We start from the raw sequence: 14,424 nt of genomic DNA, 5'->3' as shown, positions 1-14,424 counted from the left end.
TTATAGGAGCATTCAGCAACAAGTCAAAATGTGCTCCAGAAAAGCAGAAAACAACACTGATAGAACTTGAGAACGAATGCAAAAAACAGTCCACTCTAAGAACAGGCCGCTTGGACACTTTCAGAACAGCTCTGTTAATGACTGAAAACAGCTCTCGAAGAGATTGTCAAAAGAGACTCTGAAAACGAAACGTTGATCACTTTTGAGCAAAAGGCTGCACACACGCAATTCAAGTTGCACTGATTGTCATTTAGAGTTACATTATAGGATTATTCAACAACAAGTCAAAATGTGCTCGTGAAAGGCAGAAAACAACACTTTGATAGTTTGATATAACTTGAGAACGAATGCAAAAAACAGTCCACTCTAAGAACAGGCCGCTTGGACACTTTCAGAACAGCTCTGTTAATGACTGAAAACAGCTCTCGAAGAGATTGTCAAAAGAGACTCCGAAAACGAAACGTTGACCACTTTTGAGCAAAAGGCTGCACACACGCAATTCAAGTTGCTCTGATTGTCATTTAGAGTTACATTATAGGATTATTCAACAACAAGTCAAAATGTGCTCGTGAAAGGCAGAAAACAACACTTTGATAGTTTGATATAACTTGAGAACGAATGCAAAAAACAGTCCACTCTAAGAACAGGCCGCTTGGACACTTTCAGAACAGCTCTGTTAATGACTGAAAACAGCTCTCGAAGAGATTGTCAAAAGAGACTCCGAAAACGAAACGTTGATCACTTTTGAGCAAAAGGCTGCACACACGCAATTCAAGTTGCTCTGATTGTCATTTAGAGTTACATTATAGGATTATTCAACAACAAGTCAAAATGTGCTCGTGAAAGGCAGAAAACAACACTTTGATAGTTTGATATAACTTGAGAACGAATGCAAAAAACAGTCCACTCTAAGAACAGGCCGCTTGGACACTTTCAGAACAGCTCTGTTAATGACTGAAAACAGCTCTCGAAGAGATTGTCAAAAGAGACTCTGAAAACGAAACGTTGATCACTTTTGAGCAAAAGGCTGCACACACGCAATTCAAGTTGCTCTGATTGTCATTTAGAGTTACATTATAGGATTATTCAACAACAAGTCAAAATGTGCTCGTGAAAGGCAGAAAACAACACTTTGATAGTTTGATATAACTTGAGAACGAATGCAAAAAACAGTCCACTCTAAGAACAGGCCGCTTGGACACTTTCAGAACAGCTCTGTTAATGACTGAAAACAGCTCTCGAAGAGATTGTCAAAAGAGACTCCGAAAACGAAACGTTGATCACTTTTGAGCAAAAGGCTGCACACACGCAATTCAAGTTGCTCTGATTGTCATTTAGAGTTACATTATAGGATTATTCAACAACAAGTCAAAATGTGCTCCAGAAAAGCAGAAAACAACACTGATAGAACTTGAGAACGAATGCAAAAAACAGTCCACTCTCAGAACAGGCCGCTTGGACACTTTCAGAACAGCTCTGTTAATGACTGAAAACAGCTCTCGAAGAGATTGTCAAAAGAGACTCTGAAAACGAAACGTTGATCACTTTTGAGCAAAAGGCTGCACACACGCAATTCAAGTTGCTCTGATTGTCATTTAGAGTTACATTATAGGATTATTCAACAACAAGTCAAAATGTGCTCGTGAAAGGCAGAAAACAACACTTTGATAGCTTGATATAACTTGAGAACGAATGCAAAAAACACTCCACTCTAAGAACAGGCCGCTTGGACACTTTCAGAACAGCTCTGTTAATGACTGAAAACAGCTCTCGAAGAGATTGTCAAAAGAGACTCCGAAAACGAAACGTTGATCACTTTTGAGCAAAAGGCTGCACACACGCAATTCAAGTTGCTCTGATTGTCATTTAAAGTTACATTATAGGATTATTCAACAACAAGTTAAAATGTGCTCGTGAAAGGCAGAAAACAACACTTTGATAGTTTGATATAACTTGAGAACGAATGCAAAAAACAGTCCACTCTAAGAACAGGCCGCTTGGACACTTTCAGAACAGCTCTGTTAATGACTGAAAACAGCTCTCGAAGAGATTGTCAAAAGAGACTCCGAAAACGAAACGTTGATCACTTTTGAGCAAAAGGCTGCACACACGCAATTCAAGTTGCTCTGATTGTCATTTAGAGTTACATTATAGGATTATTCAACAACAAGTCAAAATGTGCTCGTGAAAGGCAGAAAACAACACTTTGATAGTTTGATATAACTTGAGAACGAATGCAAAAAACAGTCCACTCTAAGAACAGGCCGCTTGGACACTTTCAGAACAGCTCTGTTAATGACTGAAAACAGCTCTCGAAGAGATTGTCAAAAGAGACTCCGAAAACGAAACGTTGATCACTTTTGAGCAAAAGGCTGCACACACGCAATTCAAGTTGCTCTGATTGTCATTTAGAGTTACATTATAGGATTATTCAACAACAAGTCAAAATGTGCTCGTGAAAGGCAGAAAACAACACTTTGATAGTTTGATATAACTTGAGAACGAATGCAAAAAACAGTCCACTCTAAGAACAGGCCGCTTTGGACACTTTCAGAACAGCTCTGTTAATGACTGAAAACAGCTCTCGAAGAGATTGTCAAAAGAGACTCCGAAAACGAAACGTTGATCACTTTTGAGCAAAAGGCTGCATACACGCAATTCAAGTTGCTCTGATTGTCATTTAGAGTTACATTATAGGAGCATTCAGCAACAAGTCAAAATGTGCTCCAGAAAAGCAGAAAACAACACTGATAGAACTTGAGAACGAATGCAAAAAACAGTCCACTCTAAGAACAGGCCGCTTGGACACTTTCAGAACAGCTCTGTTAATGACTGAAAACAGCTCTCGAAGAGATTGTCAAAAGAGACTCTGAAAACGAAACGTTGATCACTTTTGAGCAAAAGGCTGCACACACGCAATTCAAGTTGCACTGATTGTCATTTAGAGTTACATTATAGGATTATTCAACAACAAGTCAAAATGTGCTCGTGAAAGGCAGAAAACAACACTTTGATAGTTTGATATAACTTGAGAACGAATGCAAAAAACAGTCCACTCTAAGAACAGGCCGCTTGGACACTTTCAGAACAGCTCTGTTAATGACTGAAAACAGCTCTCGAAGAGATTGTCAAAAGAGACTCCGAAAACGAAACGTTGACCACTTTTGAGCAAAAGGCTGCACACACGCAATTCAAGTTGCTCTGATTGTCATTTAGAGTTACATTATAGGATTATTCAACAACAAGTCAAAATGTGCTCGTGAAAGGCAGAAAACAACACTTTGATAGTTTGATATAACTTGAGAACGAATGCAAAAAACAGTCCACTCTAAGAACAGGCCGCTTGGACACTTTCAGAACAGCTCTGTTAATGACTGAAAACAGCTCTCGAAGAGATTGTCAAAAGAGACTCCGAAAACGAAACGTTGATCACTTTTGAGCAAAAGGCTGCACACACGCAATTCAAGTTGCTCTGATTGTCATTTAGAGTTACATTATAGGATTATTCAACAACAAGTCAAAATGTGCTCGTGAAAGGCAGAAAACAACACTTTGATAGTTTGATATAACTTGAGAACGAATGCAAAAAACAGTCCACTCTAAGAACAGGCCGCTTGGACACTTTCAGAACAGCTCTGTTAATGACTGAAAACAGCTCTCGAAGAGATTGTCAAAAGAGACTCCGAAAACGAAACGTTGATCACTTTTGAGCAAAAGGCTGCACACACGCAATTCAAGTTGCTCTGATTGTCATTTAGAGTTACATTATAGGATTATTCAACAGCAAGTCAAAATGTGCTCGTGAAAGGCAGAAAACAACACTTTGATAGTTTGATATAACTTGAGAACGAATGCAAAAAACAGTCCACTCTAAGAACAGGCCGCTTGGACACTTTCAGAACAGCTCTGTTAATGACTGAAAACAGCTCTCGAAGAGATTGTCAAAAGAGACTCTGAAAACGAAACGTTGATCACTTTTGAGCAAAAGGCTGCACACACGCAATTCAAGTTGCACTGATTGTCATTTAGAGTTACATTATAGGATTATTCAACAACAAGTCAAAATGTGCTCGTGAAAGGCAGAAAACAACACTTTGATAGTTTGATATAACTTGAGAACGAATGCAAAAAACAGTCCACTCTAAGAACAGGCCGCTTGGACACTTTCAGAACAGCTCTGTTAATGACTGAAAACAGCTCTCGAAGAGATTGTCAAAAGAGACTCCGAAAACGAAACGTTGATCACTTTTGAGCAAAAGGCTGCACACACGCAATTCAAGTTGCTCTGATTGTCATTTAGAGTTACATTATAGGATTATTCAACAACAAGTCAAAATGTGCTCGTGAAAGGCAGAAAACAACACTTTGATAGTTTGATATAACTTGAGAACGAATGCAAAAAACAGTCCACTCTAAGAACAGGCCGCTTGGACACTTTCAGAACAGCTCTGTTAATGACTGAAAACAGCTCTCGAAGAGATTGTCAAAAGAGACTCCGAAAACGAAACGTTGATCACTTTTGAGCAAAAGGCTGCACACACGCAATTCAAGTTGCTCTGATTGTCATTTAGAGTTACATTATAGGATTATTCAACAACAAGTCAAAATGTGCTCGTGAAAGGCAGAAAACAACACTTTGATAGTTTGATATAACTTGAGAACGAATGCAAAAAACAGTCCACTCTAAGAACAGGCCGCTTGGACACTTTCAGAACAGCTCTGTTAATGACTGAAAACAGCTCTCGAAGAGATTGTCAAAAGAGACTCCGAAAACGAAACGTTGATCACTTTTGAGCAAAAGGCTGCACACACGCAATTCAAGTTGCTCTGATTGTCATTTAGAGTTACATTATAGGATTATTCAACAACAAGTCAAAATGTGCTCGTGAAAGGCAGAAAACAACACTTTGATAGTTTGATATAACTTGAGAACGAATGCAAAAAACAGTCCACTCTAAGAACAGGCCGCTTGGACACTTTCAGAACAGCTCTGTTAATGACTGAAAACAGCTCTCGAAGAGATTGTCAAAAGAGACTCCGAAAACGAAACGTTGATCACTTTTGAGCAAAAGGCTGCACACACGCAATTCAAGTTGCTCTGATTGTCATTTAGAGTTACATTATAGGATTATTCAACAACAAGTCAAAATGTGCTCGTGAAAGGCAGAAAACAACACTTTGATAGTTTGATATAACTTGAGAACGAATGCAAAAAACAGTCCACTCTAAGAACAGGCCGCTTGGACACTTTCAGAACAGCTCTGTTAATGACTGAAAACAGCTCTCGAAGAGATTGTCAAAAGAGACTCCGAAAACGAAACGTTGATCACTTTTGAGCAAAAGGCTGCACACACGCAATTCAAGTTGCTCTGATTGTCATTTAGAGTTACATTATAGGATTATTCAACAACAAGTCAAAATGTGCTCGTGAAAGGCAGAAAACAACACTTTGATAGTTTGATATAACTTGAGAACGAATGCAAAAAACAGTCCACTCTAAGAACAGGCCGCTTGGACACTTTCAGAACAGCTCTGTTAATGACTGAAAACAGCTCTCGAAGAGATTGTCAAAAGAGACTCCGAAAACGAAACGTTGATCACTTTTGAGCAAAAGGCTGCACACACGCAATTCAAGTTGCTCTGATTGTCATTTAGAGTTACATTATAGGATTATTCAACAACAAGTCAAAATGTGCTCGTGAAAGGCAGAAAACAACACTTTGATAGTTTGATATAACTTGAGAACGAATGCAAAAAACAGTCCACTCTAAGAACAGGCCGCTTTGGACACTTTCAGAACAGCTCTGTTAATGACTGAAAACAGCTCTCGAAGAGATTGTCAAAAGAGACTCCGAAAACGAAACGTTGATCACTTTTGAGCAAAAGGCTGCACACACGCAATTCAAGTTGCTCTGATTGTCATTTAGAGTTACATTATAGGATTATTCAACAACAAGTCAAAATGTGCTCGTGAAAGGCAGAAAACAACACTTTGATAGTTTGATATAACTTGAGAACGAATGCAAAAAACAGTCCACTCTAAGAACAGGCCGCTTGGACACTTTCAGAACAGCTCTGTTAATGACTGAAAACAGCTCTCGAAGAGATTGTCAAAAGAGACTCCGAAAACGAAACGTTGATCACTTTTGAGCAAAAGGCTGCACACACGCAATTCAAGTTGCTCTGATTGTCATTTAGAGTTACATTATAGGATTATTCAACAACAAGTCAAAATGTGCTCGTGAAAGGCAGAAAACAACACTTTGATAGTTTGATATAACTTGAGAACGAATGCAAAAAACAGTCCACTCTAAGAACAGGCCGCTTGGACACTTTCAGAACAGCTCTGTTAATGACTGAAAACAGCTCTCGAAGAGATTGTCAAAAGAGACTCCGAAAACGAAACGTTGATCACTTTTGAGCAAAAGGCTGCACACACGCAATTCAAGTTGCTCTGATTGTCATTTAGAGTTACATTATAGGATTATTCAACAACAAGTCAAAATGTGCTCGTGAAAGGCAGAAAACAACACTTTGATAGTTTGATATAACTTGAGAACGAATGCAAAAAACAGTCCACTCTAAGAACAGGCCGCTTGGACACTTTCAGAACAGCTCTGTTAATGACTGAAAACAGCTCTCGAAGAGATTGTCAAAAGAGACTCCGAAAACGAAACGTTGATCACTTTTGAGCAAAAGGCTGCACACACGCAATTCAAGTTGCTCTGATTGTCATTTAGAGTTACATTATAGGATTATTCAACAACAAGTCAAAATGTGCTCGTGAAAGGCAGAAAACAACACTTTGATAGTTTGATATAACTTGAGAACGAATGCAAAAAACAGTCCACTCTAAGAACAGGCCGCTTTGGACACTTTCAGAACAGCTCTGTTAATGACTGAAAACAGCTCTCGAAGAGATTGTCAAAAGAGACTCCGAAAACGAAACGTTGATCACTTTTGAGCAAAAGGCTGCACACACGCAATTCAAGTTGCTCTGATTGTCATTTAGAGTTACATTATAGGATTATTCAACAACAAGTCAAAATGTGCTCGTGAAAGGCAGAAAACAACACTTTGATAGTTTGATATAACTTGAGAACGAATGCAAAAAACAGTCCACTCTAAGAACAGGCCGCTTGGACACTTTCAGAACAGCTCTGTTAATGACTGAAAACAGCTCTCGAAGAGATTGTCAAAAGAGACTCCGAAAACGAAACGTTGATCACTTTTGAGCAAAAGGCTGCACACACGCAATTCAAGTTGCTCTGATTGTCATTTAGAGTTACATTATAGGATTATTCAACAACAAGTCAAAATGTGCTCGTGAAAGGCAGAAAACAACACTTTGATAGTTTGATATAACTTGAGAACGAATGCAAAAAACAGTCCACTCTAAGAACAGGCCGCTTGGACACTTTCAGAACAGCTCTGTTAATGACTGAAAACAGCTCTCGAAGAGATTGTCAAAAGAGACTCCGAAAACGAAACGTTGATCACTTTTGAGCAAAAGGCTGCACACACGCAATTCAAGTTGCTCTGATTGTCATTTAGAGTTACATTATAGGATTATTCAACAACAAGTCAAAATGTGCTCGTGAAAGGCAGAAAACAACACTTTGATAGTTTGATATAACTTGAGAACGAATGCAAAAAACACTCCACTCTAAGAACAGGCCGCTTGGACACTTTCAGAACAGCTCTGTTAATGACTGAAAACAGCTCTCGAAGAGATTGTCAAAAGAGACTCCGAAAACGAAACGTTGATCACTTTTGAGCAAAAGGCTGCACACACGCAATTCAAGTTGCTCTGATTGTCATTTAAAGTTACATTATAGGATTATTCAACAACAAGTTAAAATGTGCTCGTGAAAGGCAGAAAACAACACTTTGATAGTTTGATATAACTTGAGAACGAATGCAAAAAACAGTCCACTCTAAGAACAGGCCGCTTGGACACTTTCAGAACAGCTCTGTTAATGACTGAAAACAGCTCCCGAAGAGATTGTCAAAAGAGACTCCGAAAACGAAACGTTGATCACTTTTGAGCAAAATGCTGCACACACGCAATTCAAGTTGCTCTGATTGTCATTTAGAGTTACATTATAGGATTATTCAACAACAAGTCAAAATGTGCTCGTGAAAGGCAGAAAACAACACTTCGATAGTTTGATATAACTTGAGAACGAATGCAAAAAACAGTCCACTCTAAGAACAGGCCGCTTGGACACTTTCAGAACAGCTCTGTTAATGACTGAAAACAGCTCTCGAAGAGATTGTCAAAAGAGACTCCGAAAACGAAACGTTGACCACTTTTGAGCAAAAGGCTGCACACACGCAATTCAAGTTGCTCTGATTGTCATTTAGAGTTACATTATAGGATTATTCAACAACAAGTCAAAATGTGCTCGTGAAAGGCAGAAAACAACACTTTGATAGTTTGATATAACTTGAGAACGAATGCAAAAAACAGTCCACTCTAAGAACAGGCCGCTTGGACACTTTCAGAACAGCTCTGTTAATGACTGAAAACAGCTCTCGAAGAGATTGTCAAAAGAGACTCCCAAAACGAAACGTTGATCACTTTTGAGCAAAAGGCTGCACACACGCAATTCAAGTTGCTCTGATTGTCATTTAGAGTTACATTATAGGATTATTCAACAACAAGTCAAAATGTGCTCGTGAAAGGCAGAAAACAACACTTTGATAGTTTGATATAACTTGAGAACGAATGCAAAAAACAGTCCACTCTAAGAACAGGCCGCTTGGACACTTTCAGAACAGCTCTGTTAATGACTGAAAACAGCTCTCGAAGAGATTGTCAAAAGAGACTCCGAAAACGAAACGTTGATCACTTTTGAGCAAAAGGCTGCACACACGCAATTCAAGTTGCTCTGATTGTCATTTAGAGTTACATTATAGGATTATTCAACAGCAAGTCAAAATGTGCTCGTGAAAGGCAGAAAACAACACTTTGATAGTTTGATATAACTTGAGAACGAATGCAAAAAACAGTCCACTCTAAGAACAGGCCGCTTGGACACTTTCAGAACAGCTCTGTTAATGACTGAAAACAGCTCTCGAAGAGATTGTCAAAAGAGACTCTGAAAACGAAACGTTGATCACTTTTGAGCAAAAGGCTGCACACACGCAATTCAAGTTGCACTGATTGTCATTTAGAGTTACATTATAGGATTATTCAACAACAAGTCAAAATGTGCTCGTGAAAGGCAGAAAACAACACTTTGATAGTTTGATATAACTTGAGAACGAATGCAAAAAACAGTCCACTCTAAGAACAGGCCGCTTGGACACTTTCAGAACAGCTCTGTTAATGACTGAAAACAGCTCTCGAAGAGATTGTCAAAAGAGACTCCGAAAACGAAACGTTGATCACTTTTGAGCAAAAGGCTGCACACACGCAATTCAAGTTGCTCTGATTGTCATTTAGAGTTACATTATAGGATTATTCAACAACAAGTCAAAATGTGCTCGTGAAAGGCAGAAAACAACACTTTGATAGTTTGATATAACTTGAGAACGAATGCAAAAAACAGTCCACTCTAAGAACAGGCCGCTTGGACACTTTCAGAACAGCTCTGTTAATGACTGAAAACAGCTCTCGAAGAGATTGTCAAAAGAGACTCCGAAAACGAAACGTTGATCACTTTTGAGCAAAAGGCTGCACACACGCAATTCAAGTTGCTCTGATTGTCATTTAGAGTTACATTATAGGATTATTCAACAACAAGTCAAAATGTGCTCGTGAAAGGCAGAAAACAACACTTTGATAGTTTGATATAACTTGAGAACGAATGCAAAAAACAGTCCACTCTAAGAACAGGCCGCTTGGACACTTTCAGAACAGCTCTGTTAATGACTGAAAACAGCTCTCGAAGAGATTGTCAAAAGAGACTCCGAAAACGAAACGTTGATCACTTTTGAGCAAAAGGCTGCACACACGCAATTCAAGTTGCTCTGATTGTCATTTAGAGTTACATTATAGGATTATTCAACAACAAGTCAAAATGTGCTCGTGAAAGGCAGAAAACAACACTTTGATAGTTTGATATAACTTGAGAACGAATGCAAAAAACAGTCCACTCTAAGAACAGGCCGCTTGGACACTTTCAGAACAGCTCTGTTAATGACTGAAAACAGCTCTCGAAGAGATTGTCAAAAGAGACTCCGAAAACGAAACGTTGATCACTTTTGAGCAAAAGGCTGCACACACGCAATTCAAGTTGCTCTGATTGTCATTTAGAGTTACATTATAGGATTATTCAACAACAAGTCAAAATGTGCTCGTGAAAGGCAGAAAACAACACTTTGATAGTTTGATATAACTTGAGAACGAATGCAAAAAACAGTCCACTCTAAGAACAGGCCGCTTGGACACTTTCAGAACAGCTCTGTTAATGACTGAAAACAGCTCTCGAAGAGATTGTCAAAAGAGACTCCGAAAACGAAACGTTGATCACTTTTGAGCAAAAGGCTGCACACACGCAATTCAAGTTGCTCTGATTGTCATTTAGAGTTACATTATAGGATTATTCAACAACAAGTCAAAATGTGCTCGTGAAAGGCAGAAAACAACACTTTGATAGTTTGATATAACTTGAGAACGAATGCAAAAAACAGTCCACTCTAAGAACAGGCCGCTTGGACACTTTCAGAACAGCTCTGTTAATGACTGAAAACAGCTCTCGAAGAGATTGTCAAAAGAGACTCCGAAAACGAAACGTTGATCACTTTTGAGCAAAAGGCTGCACACACGCAATTCAAGTTGCTCTGATTGTCATTTAGAGTTACATTATAGGATTATTCAACAACAAGTCAAAATGTGCTCGTGAAAGGCAGAAAACAACACTTTGATAGTTTGATATAACTTGAGAACGAATGCAAAAAACAGTCCACTCTAAGAACAGGCCGCTTTGGACACTTTCAGAACAGCTCTGTTAATGACTGAAAACAGCTCTCGAAGAGATTGTCAAAAGAGACTCCGAAAACGAAACGTTGATCACTTTTGAGCAAAAGGCTGCACACACGCAATTCAAGTTGCTCTGATTGTCATTTAGAGTTACATTATAGGATTATTCAACAACAAGTCAAAATGTGCTCGTGAAAGGCAGAAAACAACACTTTGATAGTTTGATATAACTTGAGAACGAATGCAAAAAACAGTCCACTCTAAGAACAGGCCGCTTGGACACTTTCAGAACAGCTCTGTTAATGACTGAAAACAGCTCTCGAAGAGATTGTCAAAAGAGACTCCGAAAACGAAACGTTGATCACTTTTGAGCAAAAGGCTGCACACACGCAATTCAAGTTGCTCTGATTGTCATTTAGAGTTACATTATAGGATTATTCAACAACAAGTCAAAATGTGCTCGTGAAAGGCAGAAAACAACACTTTGATAGTTTGATATAACTTGAGAACGAATGCAAAAAACAGTCCACTCTAAGAACAGGCCGCTTGGACACTTTCAGAACAGCTCTGTTAATGACTGAAAACAGCTCTCGAAGAGATTGTCAAAAGAGACTCCGAAAACGAAACGTTGATCACTTTTGAGCAAAAGGCTGCACACACGCAATTCAAGTTGCTCTGATTGTCATTTAGAGTTACATTATAGGATTATTCAACAACAAGTCAAAATGTGCTCGTGAAAGGCAGAAAACAACACTTTGATAGTTTGATATAACTTGAGAACGAATGCAAAAAACAGTCCACTCTAAGAACAGGCCGCTTGGACACTTTCAGAACAGCTCTGTTAATGACTGAAAACAGCTCTCGAAGAGATTGTCAAAAGAGACTCCGAAAACGAAACGTTGATCACTTTTGAGCAAAAGGCTGCACACACGCAATTCAAGTTGCTCTGATTGTCATTTAGAGTTACATTATAGGATTATTCAACAACAAGTCAAAATGTGCTCGTGAAAGGCAGAAAACAACACTTTGATAGTTTGATATAACTTGAGAACGAATGCAAAAAACAGTCCACTCTAAGAACAGACCGCTTTGGACACTTTCAGAACAGCTCTGTTAATGACTGAAAACAGCTCTCGAAGAGATTGTCAAAAGAGACTCCGAAAACGAAACGTTGATCACTTTTGAGCAAAAGGCTGCACACACGCAATTCAAGTTGCTCTGATTGTCATTTAGAGTTACATTATAGGATTATTCAACAACAAGTCAAAATGTGCTCGTGAAAGGCAGAAAACAACACTTTGATAGTTTGATATAACTTGAGAACGAATGCAAAAAACAGTCCACTCTAAGAACAGGCCGCTTGGACACTTTCAGAACAGCTCTGTTAATGACTGAAAACAGCTCTCGAAGAGATTGTCAAAAGAGACTCCGAAAACGAAACGTTGATCACTTTTGAGCAAAAGGCTGCACACACGCAATTCAAGTTGCTCTGATTGTCATTTAGAGTTACATTATAGGATTATTCAACAACAAGTCAAAATGTGCTCGTGAAAGGCAGAAAACAACACTTTGATAGTTTGATATAACTTGAGAACGAATGCAAAAAACAGTCCACTCTAAGAACAGGCCGCTTGGACACTTTCAGAACAGCTCTGTTAATGACTGAAAACAGCTCTCGAAGAGATTGTCAAAAGAGACTCCGAAAACGAAACGTTGATCACTTTTGAGCAAAAGGCTGCACACACGCAATTCAAGTTGCTCTGATTGTCATTTAGAGTTACATTATAGGATTATTCAACAACAAGTCAAAATGTGCTCGTGAAAGGCAGAAAACAACACTTTGATAGTTTGATATAACTTGAGAACGAATGCAAAAAACAGTCCACTCTAAGAATAGGCCGCTTGGACACTTTCAGAACAGCTCTGTTAATGACTGAAAACAGCTCTCGAAGAGATTGTCAAAAGAGACTCCGAAAACGAAACGTTGATCACTTTTGAGCAAAAGGCTGCACACACGCAATTCAAGTTGCTCTGATTGTCATTTAGAGTTACATTATAGGATTATTCAACAACAAGTCAAAATGTGCTCGTGAAAGGCAGAAAACAACACTTTGATAGTTTGATATAACTTGAGAACGAATGCAAAAAACAGTCCACTCTAAGAACAGGCCGCTTGGACACTTTCAGAACAGCTCTGTTAATGACTGAAAACAGCTCTCGAAGAGATTGTCAAAAGAGACTCTGAAAACGAAACGTTGATCACTTTTGAGCAAAAGGCTGCACACACGCAATTCAAGTTGCTCTGATTGTCATTTAGAGTTACATTATAGGATTATTCAACAACAAGTCAAAATGTGCTCGTGAAAGGCAGAAAACAACACTTTGATAGTTTGATATAACTTGAGAACGAATGCAAAAAACAGTCCACTCTAAGAACAGGCCGCTTGGACACTTTCAGAACAGCTCTGTTAATGACTGAAAACAGCTCTCGAAGAGATTGTCAAAAGAGACTCCGAAAACGAAACGTTGATCACTTTTGAGCAAAAGGCTGCACACACGCAATTCAAGTTGCTCTGATTGTCATTTAGAGTTACATTATAGGAGCATTCAGCAACAAGTCAAAATGTGCTCCAGAAAAGCAGAAAACAACACTGATAGAACTTGAGAACGAATGCAAAAAACAGTCCACTCTAAGAACAGGCCGCTTGGACACTTTCAGAACAGCTCTGTTAATGACTGAAAACAGCTCTCGAAGAGATTGTCAAAAGAGACTCTGAAAACGAAACGTTGATCACTTTTGAGCAAAAGGCTGCACACACGCAATTCAAGTTGCACTGATTGTCATTTAGAGTTACATTATAGGATTATTCAACAACAAGTCAAAATGTGCTCGTGAAAGGCAGAAAACAACACTTTGATAGTTTGATATAACTTGAGAACGAATGCAAAAAACAGTCCACTCTAAGAACAGGCCGCTTGGACACTTTCAGAACAGCTCTGTTAATGACTGAAAACAGCTCTCGAAGAGATTGTCAAAAGAGACTCCGAAAACGAAACGTTGACCACTTTTGAGCAAAAGGCTGCACACACGCAATTCAAGTTGCTCTGATTGTCATTTAGAGTTACATTATAGGATTATTCAACAACAAGTCAAAATGTGCTCGTGAAAGGCAGAAAACAACACTTTGATAGTTTGATATAACTTGAGAACGAATGCAAAAAACAGTCCACTCTAAGAACAGGCCGCTTGGACACTTTCAGAACAGCTCTGTTAATGACTGAAAACAGCTCTCGAAGAGATTGTCAAAAGAGACTCCGAAAACGAAACGTTGATCACTTTTGAGCAAAAGGCTGCACACACGCAATTCAAGTTGCTCTGATTGTCATTTAGAGTTACATTATAGGATTATTCAACAACAAGTCAAAATGTGCTCGTGAAAGGCAGAAAACAACACTTTGATAGTTTGATATAACTTGAGAACGAATGCAAAAAA

The sequence above is a fragment of the Nansenia antarctica genome (assembly GCF_963989245.1).
Source record: "Nansenia antarctica genome assembly, chromosome: 19".
NCBI lineage: Eukaryota > Metazoa > Chordata > Actinopteri > Argentiniformes > Microstomatidae > Nansenia > Nansenia antarctica.
This window is presented reverse-complemented; position numbering follows the sequence as displayed.